This window comes from Dermacentor variabilis, chromosome 3, assembly GCF_050947875.1.
Source record: "Dermacentor variabilis isolate Ectoservices chromosome 3, ASM5094787v1, whole genome shotgun sequence".
NCBI classification, from domain to species: Eukaryota; Metazoa; Arthropoda; class Arachnida; order Ixodida; family Ixodidae; genus Dermacentor; species Dermacentor variabilis.
The window spans coordinates 112,114,047-112,136,174 of NC_134570.1; positions in this window are offsets into that span (position 1 = coordinate 112,114,047).

The following is a 22,128-nucleotide window of genomic DNA, read 5'->3' on the forward strand; positions in this document are numbered from 1 at the left end:
CGGTTACGTGTGAATAAGGCTGACACCGGGCTCCGTTGCGCAAGTCCGCCACTGCGGCACCGAGCAGTAGCCTACCATGTTGCGCGCCTTCAAAGGCGGCCGCTACCGATTGAAGTGCTTTCAAGCGTTGTAAAGGAGGCAGTCGAAACGGGAAAATCTCGCCACTAAATGAGGACCGCAGCGTACGAGGGAATTTTAACTCTCGTTTTCAGCTCGCTTCGGCGCTCCCGAAGCAGCCGACGCGGCCGCTATGTTCACGTGATCCCTAATAGAACGTCACGCCGACGGTGGCGCCAGATTTTCCAGTGGTGGAGCTCGAGGCCAATATGGTGCGTGGGACTGAGCCGCGCGATCGTCAGTATCCCCCGTGGTTCCCCCTGTGCCCCGCTGCCCGGTCGCGAAACACGCAGTTGCTGCGAGAGCACAACGCTCCCCCTCCCCCCCCCCCCCCCTTCATCCTGCGCGGCCTTTCGTGCGACGGGAGATCGCGTTTGCTCTCCGCGCGCACCAAATCGAGCCGCGATTGCCAGCTTCCTTCGCGCGCTTTCACTCTCACATACAGCATACGACGCGCGGCGACGGTGTTGTCGCCCTTGAACTTTATGCGGAACATCGCGGCCATATAATTGCTATCGCAGCAAAATTCTGGCTGTCTCGTAATCGAGAGTAGATGTAGGCATGAAAGGGCAGCTGGCAAAGCAGATTGGTTGGAGATGATGCTAGCCAAAATGGGTGTAGTGCATGTTCGCAACGACACACCGCACCACACCTCATCACGCCATACTGTGCACTGGTCCATATGGACGCCGCGCAGTTTGAAAAAAAAAAAAAAACCGGCTGAAGGCGGCACGACAGGCAGCGAAAGACGCCAGGAGGACAGTGCACTGCCCAGCTGGAAGAATGAATGAATTCTGGGGTTTTACGTGCCGAAACCACGATTTGATCGTGAGGCACGCCGTAATGGGGAACTCCGGATTAATTTTGACCACCAGGGGATCTTTAACGCGCCCGCAATTCATGGGGCAAGGGCATTTTTGCATTTAACCTCCATCCAAATGCGGCCGGGATTTGATCACGCGACCTCGTGCTTAGCAGCGCAACACTAAAACCGCTAGGTCACCGTGGCGGGTAGGAGCACCTCTTGAGGCGACGCAAAACCTGCGCCGCGAAACTCGCGGACCGCTGGCGTTGAGAAGAGCGTTCATCGGCAAATTATGTTAATGAAGTGTACGATGTACTCTATCTGCCTTTTGAACGTCGCTATTGGAAATGAGAAAAAAAAAACTTCAGCGTAATAGAAGTTACAACTTGAGTGATAGTGTGAACAAACATTAGGAAGAACTCGGAAGCAATGCTTTTGCTAACTTGTGTGGGCAGTACCTATCGTATGTAATGCGGTCCTCTACAATGTGTTGAGGGTCAGAGACCGCATTTGCCCAGATTTTCTCGCTTTGTTCTCGTAACTTGCCCGGATGCTCTCTTTTGAGTGCCCGGATAACGGCCCTGGCTTTTGGCTCAATGTCAGTTGAAGGTCGCCGACAACGGGAGCTAAAAGCATGGCATGCTTAAATGCACCTGCTTTCTCACTAGACCGAACCATCCTGAAATTCGATGTAGTGGATACCGATCAATGCGATTTCACCATTCTGACCGCAACCAGCAAATCCTAACTTCATATCGTCTCATATGCACGCACCGACAGCATAAATTGAACATGCGAAAAGGCCATAGACGACCGCACGCCAAGTTTCATCCTAGACGCCAGCGCTCGTTTCTCCCCTGGCGGAACGATTTCATCTCCAACGGGTGTAGGCTTCCGCCGCCGCTTCCCTTCACGGTCGCGCGCGCGTTCAGTTCGCGCTGCGCGCGAAACGTCTCGTGTTCGCGACGGCGCTTCTTCGGATGACCGGAAATTATTATTGTGTTGTTAACTGTCACGACAGCAATGTAAATACGAAAGGGTTGATTCCACCAGTGAAATTCTGCCGATTTCACAAGAAAATGGTACGAAAAATGCAGACGACAGACATTGATTGAATCCCACCGATGGCAACGGTTGTTGTGGTCGCACCGATGGTACGACCTGTTGGGAACTCGGCGCTGACGCCCGTTGTTGCACCTGGGTCGCAAGCCCCAAGGGTAGCGTTGGCCTGGCGGCCTGGGGTACAACTGGAAGCATCCGAAGGTCCCGGCAAAGCATGAGTCGACTGGTAACAACAAAACAACTTGTTTATTTTAACATCGCAAAGAGTTGGCGGTCAGGTTGACCGAAGTAGAGAGACGGGAGTGCACTTTACTCAACAGAAGAAATCGGAGCCCTCCTTTGGCGTCCGGGGGCAGCTGCTTTTATACTCTCGCAGTTGAGGGCAAGAAGGAACCCCTCAATAGACGAGCACGTGATTGTACAATGAGATAAGGTGACGCATACTGTCGTAGCGCCGCCGGTCGGGCACAAAGACTGGGAGGAGAAGGTAACTCCTACTCTCGTAGCGCCTTCGGTCGGGCACAATGGCTGGGAGGAGAAGGAGACTTCTACTCTCGTAGCGCCTTCGGTCGGGCACAATGGCTGGGAGGAGAAGGTGACTTCTATTCTCGTAGCGCCTTCGGTCGGGCACAATGGCACATACACTCACACACGCACATGAAGACACGTGGCATCGGAACATGCCTGGACGCGCTTGGCGGGGAGCGTAGCGGCGACGCCTAACGGGCCAAAATGTCTGCCGCTTTGTTGCAGTCGCGCCGGCTAAACCGCGCGTCGTAGGCGAAACGTAACAGACCGCCCCGCCGGGGGAAGGAGATCCCGATGGACAGGGGACTGCATCCGCTGTCCGGAGGGATGTCGCTCGATGATGCTCATAACCGAAGTCGGGCGTCCCTCGACGTTTCTTGAGCGCAGCGCACAGAGAAGGCCTCGTTCTCTCGTTCAGGTTCGCACAGGACACTGCAAAGTGACTTCGGGAGAGTTCACATTCTTGTTCTCGTTCCCGGCAAGCGTTAGAACTACGCTGAAACTCAACCGCTCAGTCAGCAAGCACGGCACAACCCTCACTAAGCCCTGCCAGGCTCTTTCCCCTTTTATACCACTGCCTAGTTCCTTACAGTAGTCTAGCATCACTCAGAACGCGTCCACAAATTGGAAAATTGAACTAGAAAGCATATCATCACTTTGAAACACTAAACAAAAGCAATATGTTAAAAATCCTGCCTCAGGAAGAAAAACATCAGTAACAAACAATTTTGAGGCTGATTCCTACGTTAGGGGCTTCGACTTAAGCCATCGGCGTTACCGTTGAGACTCCCCTTTTTGTAACGCACCTCAAAGGAATATTGTTGCAAAGCGAGGCTCCAGCGCAGGAGGCGGCCATTTTTGGGAGAGATGGTCTGCAGCCATTGGAGAGGGCAGTGATCCGTCTCAATGATAAACCTCGAGCCGGCTGGATAGCATGACAATTTCTGAACGGCCCACACGAGACATGCACACTCTTTCTCGGTGGCGCTATACGCCTGCTCACGACTGGTCAGCTTACGACTAGCATACAGGACGGGGTGTTCTACTTCTCCCTTTTCCCGTTGGCACAGTACAACGCCCATGCCTCGCTCACTAGCATCGCACTGAACAACGAACCCTTTTGTATAGTCTGGCGATCGTAGCACAGGCTGGCTTGTTAGGGCACTCTTTAGGGCGCTAAAAGCTCTTTCCTTTGTCTCGTCCCAGACGACTGTTTGAGGCTCTGTTTTTCTTAGAGCATCCGTCAGGGGAGCCGCGATATCAGAGTACCTGGGGATGTACCTCTGATAGTAGCCGGCGACACCTAAGAACGACCGAATATCGGTCTTCGTGCGCGGTTGCGGAAAGTCTCGCACAGCGGCCACCTTTATTTCAGAGGGGCGGCGACGACCCTGACCAATCACGTGACCGAGGTAGACAACCTCGGCCTGTGCTAACTGGCACTTAGGAGCCTTGACTGTCAAGCCCGCTTCGCGCAGGCGGGTTAGCACTGCCCGCAAGTGTGCCATATGCTCAGACCAGGATGCGGAGAATATCGCTACGTCGTCTAAATACGGTAAAGCGAATTCTTGCTGTCCCCGCAACACTTTATCCATGAGGCTTGAAAAACAGTATGGCGCGTTCTTCAAACCAAAACTCAACACTTTAGGACGGAATGTTCCCATTGGTGAAATGAACGCCGCATACCTACTAGCCTCTTCTGTAAGTGGAACCTGCCAATAACCCCTGACAAGATCTAGGGTGGAAATAAACTGAGCGCTACTAACTTTCTCAAGGCGCTCCTCGATGTTAGGGATCGGATAAATTTGATCCTTAGTGATGGAATTAAGCCTGCGGTAGTCGACGCAAGGACGAGGTTCCTTGCCCGGTACCTCAACTAAAATCAAAGGGGAGGTATAATCACTCTCACCTGCCTCAATAACACCGAGCTGTAGCATTTTCTTTACCTCAGCCTCCATAATATCGCTCTGGCGGGGTGACACCCGGTACGCCTTGAATCGTACTGGCTCTGGGGAGGTAAGTTCTATATCATGAGTAAGTACAGAAGTCCTACCAGGCCTCTCAGAGAACAGACCTTGAAACTCTTGTAATAGCTGGTGTAGTTCGGTTTTCTGCTCAGGCGACAGCGGTGCTTTACTGATAAGGTCACTAATGACTTGACCGGTGTCTTCCCTGTTCGTCACTGAGCCTAGTCCCGGAAGCTCGACCGGAAGTTCTTCAGGAACGTTTACCATCATGCACACCACTGCTTCCCTTTGTCTATAAGGTTTGAGCAGATTACAGTGGTAAACTTGCTGTGCTTTCCGCTTTCCTGGCAGACTTACCACGTAGTTAACGTCCGACAGTTTCTGAACAATTCGTGCTGGGCCCTCCCACTGCACGTCTAGTTTGTTGTTTAGCGATGTGCGCAATATCATGACCTCATCGCCCACCTCAAAACGACGGGCCCTGGCTGTCCGATCATAATAAACCTTGGCCCTCTGCTGGGCCTTTGCCATTGCTTCACCTGACAACTCCTGTGCCCTTCTTAAGCGTTCGAGGAGCTTAAGCACGTAGTCCACCACGACTGGGTCGTCGCCCCTGCCTTCCCACGATTCTCGAAGCATGCGAAGCGGAGACCGAAGCGAGCGACCGTACACCAGCTCAGCTGGCGAAAACCCCGTAGCCGCATGCGGCGCGGTTCTTAATGCAAACATCACCCCAGGCAGACACAGCTCCCAGTCAGTTTGATGTTCAAAACACAAGGCTCTCAACACGCGCTTCATGACGGAGTGGAGCTTCTCAACGGAATTCGACTGCAGGTGGTACACTGAGCTGTGTAGCAGCTTTACCCCACACCTTTCGAGAAAAGTTGTCGTCAAAGCGCTAGTAAACACTGTGCCCTGATCTGATTGGATTTCCGCAGGAAAGCCAACTCGCGCAAATATGGACAGTAGTGCATTGACTATCTCAACTGAGCTGAGTTCTTTAAGCGGCACTGCTTCAGGGAACTTTGTCGCTGGGCAGATCACAGTCAAAATGTGTCTGTACCCCGTGGCTGTTACCGGCAGAGGTCCCACTGTATCAATAACGAGCCGTCTAAAAGGCTCCGTAATGATAGGTACCAATCTCAACGGCGCCCTCGATTTGTCCCCTGGTTTGCCCACCCGCTGACAGGTGTCACATGTCCTCACGAAATGGTCTGCGTCCCGAAAACACCCTGGCCAATAGTACTCTTGCAAGAGACGGTCCTTAGTTTTCTTAACTCCTAGGTGTCCGGACCACGAACCCCCATGCGTCAAGCGCAACAGATCCTGACGATAGCATTGAGGAACGATCAGCTGATCGAACTCCACTCCTCTGCGGTCTAGATACTTCCGGTACAGGACTCCACCTCTTTCCACAAAACGCGCATTTTTCCTGGCGATACCTTCCTTGACATTGCAGCGTATGTTTTCTAAGCTACCATCCTTCTTTTGCTCGGCTATCAAAGCCGACCGGCTGACTTTTAGCAACCTATCAAGTCCGTCTGACGTAGGCGCGATGAGCAAATCTGCAGATAGCTCTTCTAACTTTCCCTTATCGGGCATTTCCTCTCCAGTATCTGGCGCCTTCAACGCTACAGGCTCAATTTTATTCAGTTCGTCAGCTTGCTGCACCTCTGACCCTTTTTCATTGTTCGATAACGTCGGCCCCGCAACTACCGCCTTTGCAGCGAGCTCCCGAACCTTCGATCTGGTTAAGGCCTGAACGCTAGCCTCACCAAACAAAAGCCCCTTCTCGCGCAGGAGGTGATCGGACCTGTTCGAAAATAGGTACGGGTACTGAGGGGGCAGCATAGATGACACTGCGGCCTCCGTTTCAAGTGCTCCGAAAGGTCCTTCAATAAGCACTTTTGCTACCGGCAGACACACGCTATGAGCTTCCACGGCTTGCTTGATCCATGCGCACTCGCCCGTGAACATATGGGGTTCTACGTAAGACGGGTGAACTACATCCATTGTAGCTGCGGAATCGCGAAGCACTCGGCACTCTTTCCCGTTCACGAGGAGGTTTCGCATGTAAGGCTCGAGAAGCTTCATGTTCTCGTCAGTGCTGCATAATGAAAAAAACACAACTTTTGGTGTTGTTTCCGGACACTGCGCCGAAAAGTGACCCGGCTTCTGGCACGTATAACAAACGCGCGCTTGCCTCATCTCGAACCGCTTTCTGCGTTCGGCTTCGGCTGCCGCCGTCTCTTTACGTTTGGTCGGACTGCTTTCACTCGCATCCTCACTACGCGTGTTCCCCTTTGCTCTCATGGGTGTGAACTTCGGCCTCTCAAACTTCGAGCCAAATTCACCCTTTTGACCGTCCTTAGCTCCGCGAGCCCGACGCGTCACAAACTCCTCGGCTAGCTCAGCGGCTTTAGCCACCGTACAAACGTCTGGCCTATCCAAGACCCAGTACCGCACGTTCTCAGGTAACCGACTATAAACCTGTTCTAGCCCGAAACACTGCAGAACTTTATCGTGGTCACCAAACGCTTTCTCTTCTTTGAGCCACTCCTGCATGTTTGACATGAGCCTGTACGCAAACTCTGTATATGACTCACTTTTGCCTTTCTCATTTTCCCGAAACTTCCGACGGAACGCCTCCGCTGACAGCCTGTACTTTTTTAGCAGACTCGATTTCACTTTGTCGAAATCCTCTGCCTCCTCTCTATCCAAGCGAGCGACTACGTCGGCCGCCTCGCCGGGTAACAAAGTGAGCAAGCGCTGTGGCCACGTTTCCCGAGAGAACCCCTGCTTCTCGCACGTTCGCTCAAAGTTAACCAGGAACAAACCAATGTCCTCTCCAAGCTTAAACGGCCGCATCAGGTCAGTCATTTTGAACAATACGCGTTCTCCTGCACCGTGTGCCTGACTTCCATTACGAGCGCGTTCCATCTCTACCTCGAGACGCTTCATTTCCAAAGCGTGTTCGCGCTCCTCTTTTTCTTTCTCTTTTTGTTCTTTACGTTCTCGCTCCTGTTTTTTTGCAGTCTCCCTCTCCTCAATGGTCTCAAGGCATTCCGACAGCTCGTCATCCTCAGCTTCTAACTCAAGAATAGCCTTTAGCAGTTCAGGTTTTCTGAGTTTGTCTGAGACATCCAGACCCAACTCTCTTGCAAGCTCCAGCAGTTTCGGTTTGCGCAACGACTTCAAATCCATGGCTGCTCTGAATGCTGCTTTCTCTACTGCCTATTATTGTCTTGCCGCAATCTAACCCGGCAGCAACGACAACCACAATTACCAGCTCTGTTTCTGACACTAACAAAAGCCTGGCAAAGCTCAGAAGAAGAAAGTCCCGCACTCACCAAACCTCGCAGCCAAGAGTCCAGCGCAGTCGTTCCGCTGCAGGCAACCAGTCATCACACAGGGCTCGTTGCACTGCTCCCGGATCGTTGTTGAGCTGCTCAGCATACAGTCAACTGCATCTCTTCGCTGCTGGCCTCCGTTGTCGCGATCTTACCGCTGGCAGACAGTTGTTTGAATCCCACCGATGGCAACGGTTGTTGTGGTCGCACCGATGGTACGACCTGTTGGGAACTCGGCGCTGACGCCCGTTGTTGCACCTGGGTCGCAAGCCCCAAGGGTAGCGTTGGCCTGGCGGCCTGGGGTACAACTGGAAGCATCCGAAGGTTCCGGCAAAGCATGAGTCGACTGGTAACAACAAAACAACTTGTTTATTTTAACATCGCAAAGAGTTGGCGGTCAGGTTGACCGAAGTAGAGAGACGGGAGTGCACTTTACTCAACAGAAGAAATCGGAGCCCTCCTTTGGCGTCCGGGGGCAGCTGCTTTTATACTCTCGCAGTTGAGGGCAAGAAGGAACCCCTCAATAGACTAGCACGTGATTGTACAATGAGATAAGGTGACGCATACTGTCGTAGCGCCGCCGGTCGGGCACAAAGACTGGGAGGAGAAGGTAACTCCTACTCTCGTAGCGCCTTCGGTCGGGCACAATGGCTGGGAGGAGAAGGAGACTTCTACTCTCGTAGCGCCTTCGGTCGGGCACAATGGCTGGGAGGAGAAGGTGACTTCTATTCTCGTAGCGCCTTCGGTCCGGCACAATGGCACATACACTCACACACGCACATGAAGACACGTGGCATCGGAACATGCCTGGACGCGCTTGGCGGGGAGCGTAGCGGCGACGCCGAACGGGCCAAAATGTCTGCCGCTTTGTTGCAGTCGCGCCGGCTAAACCGCGCGTCGTAGGCGAAACGTAACAACATGGATTACTGCGGTGCGCCGAGCGAAGTAAACAACTGGCAAACGAAGCGACCTCGTTCATTGATCACTCCTAAGTGTATGACGGTTTTTATATGTAACCCACATGAATTTAATAATTACTCGGTACATAATCCTTTTATTCATATAAAAACTAAGTTGTTCGACGAGCGCTTGTCCTGTCTTCTTTCTCGTGTTTCGTTTGTGTGTGCGCTGCCCAAGAATGAAAACCACTTCTGTTGTATGCGCTAGCAGTGGCCGAAGCTCACGCGTCCCGAGAAATTGAATATGTGCACGATGCATTGAACATGACCGGAGTTCGTTCCCGCTTCACCACTGCACCGATCGATCGAGTTACTGGACGATACGCGCCCGCGTCTTGGTCGCGTCGGCATTGGTGAAGCAGGAATGATTACTAATACTTTCAACTTCCGTCTCTTGAGCACTGTTAAAAAATGGCCAAGCTGTCTACATTGCTGTCTATATTCCATATTGTAGGGGACGTACTAGTTAAAGTTGTGTGCGCATGTCGTACTTGTGCTATGCAGCGATATATTTTGTTTATTTCCGCGCAGTGTCGATGGAAGTCCGTTGTCGCCATCAGAGGCAACACAGATTTGTAGCAAACATATTGTGAGAAACTGCAAAAATGACTTTTTCCGGCGGCACATACTGACGATTTTTCCGGCGGCACATACGATGTCGTTTCCAATTACCTGCTCAGCGTCACTTACATGGTTAAGCAGACGCTGCCCTTTCGCCGCATTGCAGCCATAAAAATATACGTCAAGCGTACCCATCTTCTTAAAGGCAAATAGAAGCGTGTACAGTCTGTTTCACACTTAAGGGAAAACTCGGAACGTATTGCATCGCGATGCGGCAAGGAATTGAGTCGTGCGGCGGCAGCAGCTCGAGCAGCCGCAGACGCTCGAGAGGCGGAGTCGTGATCTGCGTCGTCTGCTACGGCGGCGCGCGCTGGCCGCATTGTCGGGAAGCGTGCTACTGCCAGGGGCAGTGCACCGATTTCATCGGTACTGCGGGAACTGAGCTGATATTCTTTACTAAACGTTGTGCCTCGCCAAACTCTGAACCTTCATCGGCGATAAAGGAGTTCCACAAACTTCTTTTGACAGCATGCTTCGTTTGTTCTTTCGAATGGCCGGGGTACTGAGCGCGTGCACGTATTTCTTCACTGTGTGTGCTACCGTAATAAGCAGCGACAAGACGCACTAAGATGTGCGCGCAACGTGCTCAGTCTTTGTTTGACTCGAAAGGAAAACAAAGCACTCAACAATGATAACTGTGGGGGTCGAACACGATAAAACAAACGGATACGATTAAAGGAAAGGTTTAGGTTAAGACAATGAGCTGGAAGTGATTTTTCTCGACAATCATTCGCGGCACCAGACAGACCCTGCTCGCCGGCGGGGAATTGGACACGTCACGCTCGGAACTTCAGTTAGTATCTCGTCATGTCCCCAGCGGCAACGATGACAGCGCTCATCCTGGAAGGCAGTGAAGTGTAAAATGACTTGATCAGGGATGTGTTCATTCGCAGCACGTCTCAGTCGCTGACGATGGTGGATCGAACCCTATCCGCGGGCGACTGATAGAGGGGATGGTGCGGCAGCGATACTTTCAACGAGCCCCAGACATTTTAAATGATGTTGACGCCCGGGGATCGAGGCGGCCACTCCAAGAGAGTGACTGCGCGCTGCTCTTCCAGCAGATCTTGCACAACACGAGCAGTGCGGATCGGCCACCTATCGCGTTAGAATATATAGTCGTCTTCCAGAAACGGGCCGTCAAGAATGTATGGAATCAGTACGTCATCTATGACTGCCCTGCAGCGATGAACTTACCTTCGAGGCGTATCAGTGGGCGTCACACAACGCTTAGTAAAACATACTGGCTCATTTCACGCAGTAACGATGAGATCGGCGCCCTGCAACTGACAGTAGAACGCTTCCCGACAAATGCGGCCAGCGCGCGTCGCCGTAGCAGACGACGCCGTTCAAGATCCCGCCCCTCGAGCACCTGCGCGAGCTGCTGCCGCCGCCTGACTCAAGCGCTCGCCGCATCGCGATGCAATGCGCTCCGAGTTTTCCCCTAAATGTGAAACAGACTGTACTACACCCTTCGAATGAAATGTCCACGCGCGCACACGTAGGCACACACCGCGCGCCGCACGAAACGTGCCCAAACACGCGCAGTGCAGGAGGCAATCAAGGCGGTGCGAACGAGAGGTGGGAGAGGGGTACCACCCGCTAATAGAATTTTGCTTCGCATGCGGCGCTCTCAACGCCGGCGCAGCAGCGCCGCTCTCGGTGCCGTTCTTGTCCATAATAGATCACAACGCCTGTTACGTGTATTTACATGGAACAGCGACGTGAAGTATGGACTTTTTTGTAGGAAGCTGAAGAAGCATTAGAATAGTTTCGGAATCGTTTGCGTTTGAATGTATGCTGGTAGCACGCTCGATAGCTTGCGACTGCCTGGCCTTTTGTAATCTTCGGTGCCTGCGACGTTTCTCCAATCTTGCCCGTGCATGTGCGCATAGCGGGACAAGACGCATCGGGAAAGCTGGCTTCCTTACGATAAGAGACCTTGCAAGGTGAAGCTCTACTCCTGTAAATACTGTCGTATTGTGAGAAATGTTCGAACATTTTTTGTAACCTAGGACATCACCATGGAAAATGGCGGACACGTTAAGTGTAATGTGTGGCGAAATTGGTACGTTCCTGGCTTAAATAGCGTTCCAAATAATTCGTGAACTTGGGTTTTACCCCTATTTTTATGCGTCGCGGGAGGTTCGTTGTTGGTTTCTACGGTGTGCTAGGTGAAATAAACGAGGGACCTTGTTTATATTTGGCGGAAATGAAGAGCCAGTTATGGGTAATGTAAAACAATGTTGAATATGTATGGGTGACTTGTGGCCTTTGCTATATATTACGTAGACAAGGATTGTTATGAGTATGTTTTACTAGAGGTGCGAAGTTTAGCCCGATGCCATGGCGTAACTACCAAATGCCACTGAGATCAAATTTAGCAGAACTGGGGGGTGGGGGGGTGAGGCGCGCTATTGAAAATCTGCGAAGTTAAATGCGTGTTGAATAAATACAGCCTTCGTAAACAAATATTCTTTAGAGTGCTGGAAAGCGTTACCCATTTTAGCTATGTAGTTTAGCAGAATGCGTTGTTGGGCAAGTTGGTTCATCGTATTTGGAAAGATTGGATGCGCATTGTCGACGATCACAAGGAAGAAGGATTGCGTCTGTCCCGTCTTCTTCCTTGTGATCGTCTACAAAGCGCATCCAATCTTTCCAAATACATTTTAGCTATGTTTTACAGTGTTCCTATGGATCCCTACGTTACACAAAGTTTATATTTGGTGAATATAAGGGGCACGTTATGGGTTATGTGTTTTGGGTTCATTAAGCGTTTTGGGTTCATTGACGCCTTTACAATAAAACACGCCGATGGTTTCCATAATTCCTGGCCTCAGTTGGTGAACCAGACCTGCCTTCACAAGATGCCAGAATTTATCACGCGGCCCTGACATAGCTACAAATGTCACCCGGATGGAAGATCAAAAGCGGGGTTTAAACTATGACAAATCAGCATGGGAAGTCAAAGGCATGTGGATTAACACAGCTTTTTTTAAAAGAGATTTGTGTTTGTAAGCCTTATATGGCCGTTATCGGCTATGTTTCCCAATGCTCCGGGGCAACTCTACGTTATGTCAAGTTTATATGCAGGCAATGGAGGCATCTCAAGTGTAATATGTAGCGAAATGTTAGCGGTTTTGGCTTAATTAGGAGCGTTAAATAATTACTGAACACGTTTTTTTCTTGTACTTTCATGCCTTCTACGAGGTTCGAAGACGTGCTGCGAAAGCCCAGTGGTTATGGCGTTGCGCTGTTGAGCCCGAGGTGGCGGGATCGAATCCCGGCCGCGGCGGCCGCATTTCGATGGGGGAGAAACGCAATAAGCGCCCGTGTATATCATGCATTATAAGTGCGCGTTTAAGAGCCCCAGGTGGTTTAAACGAATCCGCGGAGCCCTCCACTACGGCGCCCCTCAAAATCGTATTGCGGAGTTTGATGTGCCTTTTAAAACAGCGATATAAGTTTTGCACCAGGCTCGATCGATCGTTTCCTTCACATACGTGCACTGCAATACTTTTCTATGATCTCCTTTTTACTTCGTACATTTGTGCCTCTCTCAGCCTTCAGGAGTACTTTCTGCGCCATGATACGTAGTAGACCTGTCCATCTAGATAGTTCAAGATGTCCAAGTATCGGCACTGCAGCGCCCTTATTTTCATCGCAAAACGGGTCGGAAGTGTCCTTGCCACCCAGCCTTGCCGCCATTCTTGCTTGACGCCCCACTACGTTGTTAGCGGCCGCGAGCCCGCGCGCTTCACGAGACCAAATACAGCCTCGGTTCTGATGCAGCACCAGGCCGCCCATGGATGCGGCAGAAGCGCGACCACAGGCCGAACGGGAGCCGAAGCAGGCGGGACGGAGTCACGATGACGCCGATGCCTTGCAAGTGTCGCTGCCGCGGGACATATCGACCATCGCGTTCGTCACGTCCGAGACCCACGCGCTCGCCCTCTTAGCCCTAGCGGCCGTAGCCAGTGGCGTAGCTAGGTCGTCTGGCACCCGGGGCCCATAGGTCTTCTGTCACCTCACCCCCCCCCCCCCCCCCCCCAGGCTGTAGTCGAGGAAGGCGTGGATATCGACAATTTCTGGGTTTAAGCACCAGTACAGCCTCCTTGGACACCGCGCACGTTCCCCGGGTCCCCCTCTCCTTCGCTTTTTTCCCAGAGATCGCGAATGCAGCCGGTATTGGCGGCGAGGAGTTAGGGAGTCGCCATCTATCGGAAGCTCCTCGCTGGCGTAGTATGAGGGATCACGCGGCGCGCTCCTCATATGTTTTGCTATCAGCGCTCACTGAAAACACCGCGCGGGAGCTCTGCCGGACATTTCTGTAAGTACATTAGAAACGAGAGAAGGTTTTTACTGTCTAAATTATAATCTTGGGCAAACTGAAAGCACAGAATCGTTTACAGACGCTATCTCTTTACCGAGTACGTACAGTGAACGCCACTGTGCGCGGTCGCCGCGATGGAGTCTCCCGAACCGGCTTCTTGCGTGAAAGGTAGGTAAGCGCTGAGAGCAAACTATGTGGAATATGTTCTTATAGTGTTTGTGTAACTAAATTGAGCGTAGTAGAATGAAGCCTCAATGCAGCGATCGCACAGCTTCGCAGTGATCGACTGCGCGTCTGAATGCTGTTCCGCGCACTGTTTCGCTTTCGCCGCGTGCGCATTTTCGCACCGTGCCATGAGCTTTACGCTGCAGAATATAAGCATCTGACAGTACACAAGCAACCATTGCTGCGTGGACGCGATCAGAGCTGTTCAAAAATGATTTCATTGTAGAGACTTCGACGCCTACAGGGACTGTGATGTGCCGTCGCGACGATTCAATCTTTTTTTTTCTAAATTCTTGGACGTTTCAATATTATTTCTCGAGTTGCGACGCCCTATATGTTTATCGATGTTCTCAGCGTGCGATTTCCCGCTGCTTCTTTTTTTGTAATCCGGTGCATTATTTCGCAACACAAACATGACCATATGCCATGCTTCTTTTTTAATGTGCTTACCGCTGCCTTCCCACTCCAGTAAACTTGCCAGTATCTATAGCATCGAGAAGTTCATAGGCCAAACCGTCATGGCATTAGTCGGGCAGCGGACTCGGGCGAGCGTCTCAGTGCGCGTTTTTCGAACAACGCAGACCCGGCGCCGTAGTAGAAATCTTCCTCGCGTCTGTGCTTGCTGCATACCCGAGTTGTAGCCGATGACTGTTTACCGGTTTTATGTTTCGCGAGCCAAGCTTCACGCAGCTTCTTGTCCTGCGGCTACGTGTGAATAAGGCTGACACCGGGATCCATTGCGTACGTCCGGCACTGCGTCACCGAGCAGTAGGTAGTGGCAGCCTTCAAAGGCAGCCACTACCTATTGTAGTGCTTTCAAGCGTTGTAAAAGAGACACTCGAAGCGGGAAAATCTCGCCATAGGACCGCAGCGTACGAGGGAATTTAAACACTTGTTTTCAGCTCGCTTCGGCGCTCTCGAAGCAGCCGACGCGGCCGCTATGTCCACGTGATCCTTAATAGCACGTCATGCCGACGGAGGCGCCAGCTTTTCCAGTGGTGGAGCTCGAGGCCTATACACACAGTTTTTTCTGCGCCAACTAACACAGGGTGCTGCACTGTGTGGGGTCCTCTCACACCCGTGCTCTTGGGACAAAGGAACGACAACACAGTAGTGCAAACAATCACAAGGGCATTTATTGCACCTTTCATAGATCAGTGCCTGCTAGCCGAGCTGCTATCCACAGAACATGCCGATGGGCGCGCGACAAATCTAGAAGTCTGACTCACCGCGACCGGAAGCGAGCGAATATGTTCGCCCTATGCTGGATCCCAAGGCCTGGTCGTTCGCGTGTATGGTCACGCGAATCGTGGCGCCTTCGAGGGCGGCCACGCGAGGCGGTCTCGCAGAAGCATGGGTCGGCGCGCACGCGTGATACGTCCCCGTCGCGCGCCGACCCGCCGGGCAAGAGGGTCGCTGCACGTGCGGCACGGCCGTCCCGCTTCCTGTCTCGAACCCAACAGCCCGAGCGCCTTGTCTCCCGACGCCCGAGTAACCCCGCAGCGGCGCGACGCTCGCGCCATCTCTCGCACCGCGCTTGTACCACCCGACCGCCGCGGGCGCCAGGCCCCGCGGCGGGCGAAGCCGCCCTGCAGGAGACGAGCCATGCGGGAAAACTAGATCTCAGGGGAGGCGTGAGAGTCATGCATCCCCACATCCCTCCAACCTTAAATCACTACATATTCCGGCGAGACATGTGACACGGTCTAACATCAAACTGTGCTTCGCAAACAAGGTAGAACATTAAACAGTGGTCGCGCCGAAGAAATGTCCGCACGCTGTCCATAACATGCGAGCCGACATTGTCCTTGGGTGCACCGCTGGCGTCCGCCGGTCACAGCGGCAGCTTTGCAGACTCGACGGCACGATGCCAGGCCAGGACTCCGGAGACGACGACGCAGTAGTCGGTACGAACAAGCGTCGCTCGCGCCGACGCGCCCTGCTGGGAAGAGCCGCCGTAGCTGTCGGTGACCGCCGGCTCTTTTGTCCGCCACCGAGGGTTGTGAGCTGGATGCAGGAGGCCGCCGAAGTCGCCGCGCCGAACTGGCCACAGCATGACCATCGCCCGGGGTGGCTCGATCGTAGTCCGGGGCAGCAGCAGACGATGTGCAGGTGACGGCAAACCAGGGGTGACTCCAATCACGCTGCGTAAACTCAACACACTCGGCAAACACTAAAGTAGTGCAAGGGAGAGGAATTATGCATGCGCATCGCCCACGTGGTACGATGTTCAACTCGGCTAGCAAAAGATCGGGCAGCTACTCAGATGCTAAGTTCACGTGAACGAAGCTCGCTTTCTTGAGTCGAACGAGTAATTTCAATTCGTGCGAGGCTAAATAGAATGAGGGAAGCGAATTGCAACACCTCAACGCCACGGTCCACCAGGTTGTGTCCCTCCACGTGCGACAGGCAGCTTCGTAAAGCCTTAGGCCTAAAGCGTCGCTACCCTGACAACAACCGGCATCCAAAAACAACACCCAAAATGGGCGCAAAACAGGCAGCCGCGAGGAGACGTTAGCTCTGTGAGGTGGTCCTACTCCGCTCGGTGCACAAAGCATCCGAGTTGACGGCGCCCACCGTCCCAGACGGTGTCGGAGCGCCCGGTGCCAGGCCGCAATACCAGTCAGCCCGTAGAGGCACCCGTGGCCCGCGGCCACCCGGCTCCCAGAGCCGCGACTTCATCCGAGTCAAAGAGATAGAAGAAGCTATTTACATAAGAAATTCGGATCACCCACGAGGCTTCCGTACTCACTCGCTTCAGGCTTGCCACTGCACTGCGGGCGCTCAGCCTCGCTCTCCCAGGATGCAGACCACGTGGCTCTCGTACCGACGAATGCCATTAAGAAAAAACACTTGCGAAAAGGCTTAGCATGTTGACATGTTCAAACACACTACCGCCACCATCACCTCGCTCAAGAAAGTACGCCGCCGACGCTAGCGATCAAAATTCACGCTAGGCCTACGCTTCGGTTCAAACAAAGGTCTCGAACGAAGCAAACTGTTAAAACTATCGTCCGATGCCCCAAGAGCCCCACGTTGGGCGCCAGATGTGGGGTCCTCTCTAACCCGTGCTCTTGGGACAAAGGAACGACAACACAGTAGTGCAAACAATCACAAGGGCATTTATTGCACCTTTCATAGATCAGTGCCTGCTAGCCGAGCTGCTATCCACAGAACATGCCGATGGGCGCGCGACAAATCTAGAAGTCTGACTCACCGCGACCGGAAGCGAGCGAATATGTTCGCCCTATGCTGGATCCCAAGGCCTGGTCGTTCGCGTGTATGGTCACGCGAATCGTGGCGCCTTCGAGGGCGGCCACGCGAGGCGGTCTCGCAGAAGCATGGGTCGGCGCGCACGCGTGATACGTCCCCGTCGCGCGCCGACCCGCCGGGCAAGAGGGTCGCTGCACGTGCGGCACGGCCGTCCCGCTTCCTGTCTCGAACCCAACAGCCCGAGCGCCTTGTCTCCCGACGCCCGAGTAACCCCGCAGCGGCGCGACGCTCGCGCCATCTCTCGCACCGCGCTTGTACCACCCGACCGCCGCGGGCGCCAGGCCCCGCGGCGGGCGAAGCCGCCCTGCAGGAGACGAGCCATGCGGGAAAACTAGATCTCAGGGGAGGCGTGAGAGTCACGCATCCCCACAACTGATAACTTGTGATAAGCGCATGTGCACATCTTCTGTCAGACTGTAAGACTTGGCAACCAATACAAATGCGGCATCATGGCAAAAACGGCTCACCATCACAAGTAAAAAAAAATTTATGAAGTTTTAATTACCAATTTTAGCGGCAACATTGCATTTGCAAAATTGAAGGCCGGCATTCATATCTTGCCCAACAACAACTTCACAAAAATCGTCGTAGGTACTATGGCCCGCAGTATTTTGGCTGTGGACAGCCCTGAACGAAAACGAAAATTGTGTCTCAGTGAGGCTGATCTCGCCACCATATTAAAACAACGGAAAACGCCACCTGCCTCCCTGCTGCGCAGGCGCCAATGCTATGACAATTACGAGTTCTCTTCATTCTAATCAATAAAGCCTTGTTTTCATTTGCTGCTATACGGACAAACGTGATTATCCGAGCTGTGGTACCACAAGAAGATTGGGAACAGAATAGAGCACGCTTCACGTCGATTCTTGGCGTCACCATAAAAAAAAATTGGAGGACGCTTAAGCTTCGCCTTCAAGAGTGGAACGCGACAGCGTTCCCGTCGACCCGCCAAGGGGTGTAAGACAATGGGCTACGGCGCAGCGACTACGCGCCCCGCATGGGACGCGGTGAGCGTCGAGCAACGCAGCGTTCGGCGTGACAACGAAATGTGCGCCTGAGCAAGCGACGCACGCCTGAGCCTTAGAAACAGCTCGTTTCTAAGGCAACACCGCGTTCACTAGAGGCGCTTTTGTACCGCTTTGAAGCATCGAACTCGTGGCTCAGGTCAGTCAGGCAATAAAGAAAAAAAAAACTCGTGGCTCAGTGGTAACGTCTCAGTCTCACACTCCGGAGACCCTGGTTCGATTCCCACCCAGCCCATCTTGGAAGTTGCTTTTTATTTATGAAGTGCCTACCGTGATTTATAGCTCACGGCCAACGCCGCGGACACCGACACCCACGCCGACGACACCGGCTTTTCTGCGACACGAGCTCCTTAACGCTATCGCGTTAAAAAGAAGACCGCGATGAAGCCCGTGCCAGCGAAACCTGTTGGTCTGCACTCGCAAAGGAGAGGGTTGAGGGATCAACGCCACTGGTCCGCTATTTTATATTTGTTTCGCTGCGGCCATACTGGGCGCCGCTCCCAGTGCCAAACTACTGTAGGTTGTAGCACCCAAAATGATTTTGTTTAAGAAGTTTTTGTTGAGTTAATAATATGACTTTGAGTCCTCAATTCTTGGAAATGAATGCTTCCTCTATAAGTACTAACTAAGGAATTATTAAGGATATGGTTATTACTTATCTGCCATATTTTTCACGCTACCCAGTTCCTAGTACTCACAAAGACGCATATCTTCATAGAATATCGGGAAATATCGTTACAAATTTCACGTTTTCTTTTTGTAAAATTCTTTGCAGCTGTCACAGACACTGTACTTGTGACATGAAGTCACACAACAACAGCTTTCTGAAACTTTCGAGGGTAGGAAGGAAAGCGTGAAACATAACGGCAGGTTTCGCAGCGGCTTCATCGGAGCGAGTGGGAGAGGGGAACATCGCGGCGCCCGCGACTATATATACAGCCTGTAGAGTCATACGCCGCCAAACTCTTCGGCCGAACCGAGTCTGAAGACGATCCAGAGAATCCCATTCGCGACTTTTGTCGGCCGCACTTATGCAACGTCGCTCTCAGCGAACGCTTCGCCGTAAACGCGAGCGCCGGGCGCACTGGTTGGACGCGCTCTTGCTGCTGACTTCGCTGCGCGTTCTGAACGGAAGAGGGACCCAAGAGCCTCAACGCCTTCTAACGCCTGACTGTATGTTTAGCGACGCCTGCTCCCAGCATGAACGCACAGCACGAGCGCACCCCACATGAAACGTTCCGCTAAGGCGAGTAGTTTAGCGACCATTTTGCGAATTAAATTTTTAGCCCGCACATTCGTGCAATTATTTCGTGGGGTGTTGATAGAACTGCAGCCGACAATTCTGCGGCGCAACGCACCGTGTACATGAGCTCGGGCTACTGGATACTGGAGCATTCTTTTCCATTTGCGCCCAGTCAAGCCGGCGGAAAGAGGGCTGTCTTCAGGCGTATGACACCTCCCCTCCCCGACTGACCCCTTGCACCCGGGGCCCACGGCCCCCCGGCCCCCCCTATTGCTACGCCACTGCGGATCACTGCCCTCTCCAATGGCTGCAGACCATCTCTTTCACAAATGGCCGCCTCCTGCGCTGGAGCCTCGCTTTGCAACAATATTCCTTTGAGGTGCGTTACAAAAAGGGGAGTCTCAACGGTAACGCCGATGGCTTAAGTCGAAGCCCCTAACGTAGGAATCAGCCTCAAAGTTGATTGTTACTGATGTTTTTCTTCCTGAGGCAAGATTTTTAACATATTGCTTTTGTTTAGTGTTTCAAAGTGATGACGTGCTTTCTAGTGCAATTTTCCAATTTGTGGACGCGTTCTGAGTGCTGCTAGACTACTGTCAGGAACTATAGGCAGTGGTATAAATGGGGAAAGAGCCTGGCAGGACTTGGTGAGGGTTGTTTCGTGCTTGCTGACTGAGCGGTTGAGTTTCGGCGTAGTTCTAACGCTTGCCGGGAACGAGAACAAAAATGTCAACTCTCCCGAAGTCACTTTGCAGTGTCCTGTGTGAACCTGAACGAGAGAACGAGGCCTTCTCTGTGCGCTGCGCTCAAGAAACGCCGAAGGACGCCCGACTTCGGTTATGAGCATCATCGAGCGACATCCCTCCGGACAGCGGATGCAGTCCCCTGACCATCGGGATCTCCTTCCCCCGGCGGGGCGGTCTGTTACGTTTCGCCTACAACGCGCGGTATAGCCGGCGCGGATGCAACGGACGCCGGGGCTTCGTTCAAAGCGGCGGACGTTTCGGCCCGTTCAGCGCCGCCGATACGCCTCCCCGCTAAGCGCGTCCAGGCATGTTTCAATGCCACGTGTCTTCAAGTGTGCGTGTGTGTGTGTGTGTGCATGTTGGCGCCCACGCTTGTCAAAGCGCGGCAGCCGGGGAGAGGAGCTCCCCAAGTGTGAAGCGAGGAGGTCTGACCGGCGCCGGCCCGGCGGATGCGTCACTACATTCGTCCCAACGTGTCTCTCAGCCTGTCCGTGCTGCGCATCACGTGCGCTTCTGACGAGGCGTTCCTTCTTCCCCTCGACTCCGAGAGTATAAGAGCAGCTGCTCCCGGACGCCGAGAGAGGCCCCGATTTCTTCAGTTGAGTTACGTGCTCTCCCGTCTCTCCACTTCGGTCGACCTGACCGCCCGCTCTTCTGCGATGCTAGAATAAACAAGTTGTTCTGTTACCAGTCGACTCATGCTTTGCCGGGACCTTCGGATGCTTCCAGTTGTTCCCCAGGCCGCCAGGCCAACGCTACCCTTGGGGCTTGCGACCCAGGTGCAACAACGGGTGTCAGCGCTGAGATTCCAACACTGGACATATAATGGCGGCAAGCTGAGCTGTTAATGGAATGGCGAACTATATATCTAACGGATTCTTTTATTTACTTTGTTTTTTTCTTGATTTAACCATTCGGTATGTACCTACGGGGATGTGCCGGTTCTTGGCCAATCCTCCAGAATGGATATGTCCTACTGTAACACAAGTACAGAATCCGCAAGTGTTGCCTGATACGTGTGGTAATTTTCTGTGCACGCACCCATCATCACCAATCGTGCCGTCGGCAAGCATCACACAACGCCTTCGTCCTTGCGATGCCGCTGCTATATGCGGCTCACGCTGTGCATCCGCCTGATTTGGACTTTGGATTCCGGCATAGCTTGTGAGCAGTGCTGCTGCAAAAACATAAAACTTGCACGACAATAAAGTTACGACCTTTGGGGTGGATAGACATATATTCCACGAGATTACACGTCGTATAGGATGAACGTAAACAAAATTGTTCGCACCGACGTTTGGATTAACCGCTTTACTAAAGGGTCGCTCATCATATATACGTGTGCGTTGAATGTGCATGCATGCATAATAATATATATAAATTTGTGTTGAAAGGGTGCAATTAATAGGGACACTATCTTAAAGCATTGTTATTATTATTATTATTATTATTATTATTATTATTATTATTATTATTAGGAGTCGGAGTTATAGACAAAGAACTGCCGTGGGTATAGTATCATTCACAATGAAGCCTTCATGTGTATATAACTGAACAAAAAGTGCATTTCGTCGCAAGTTTGCTGACTTATCTTTTTGAAAAGGTTCTTGGTGTATAGATATCTTCTAACTGAATCTACGCCTCATTACCGATTGCGATTACGAGCCACTGTGGAGACAGCGAGAGCCAAGAGAGAGAACGAGGGGGGAGGGAAAGGGAAGGCAGGTAGGCCGAGATGTGCCGAATTATTTGCAGGAGGCTGCATGGATCCATCTGACAGCTGTCTGTAGCATTATTTTCTGGGTTAAGATTAGTGCAGCTACGCGTTACCGGTTCTCTCTGTCGTACAGTGCTGGGCGGGAACTATTGCTGCG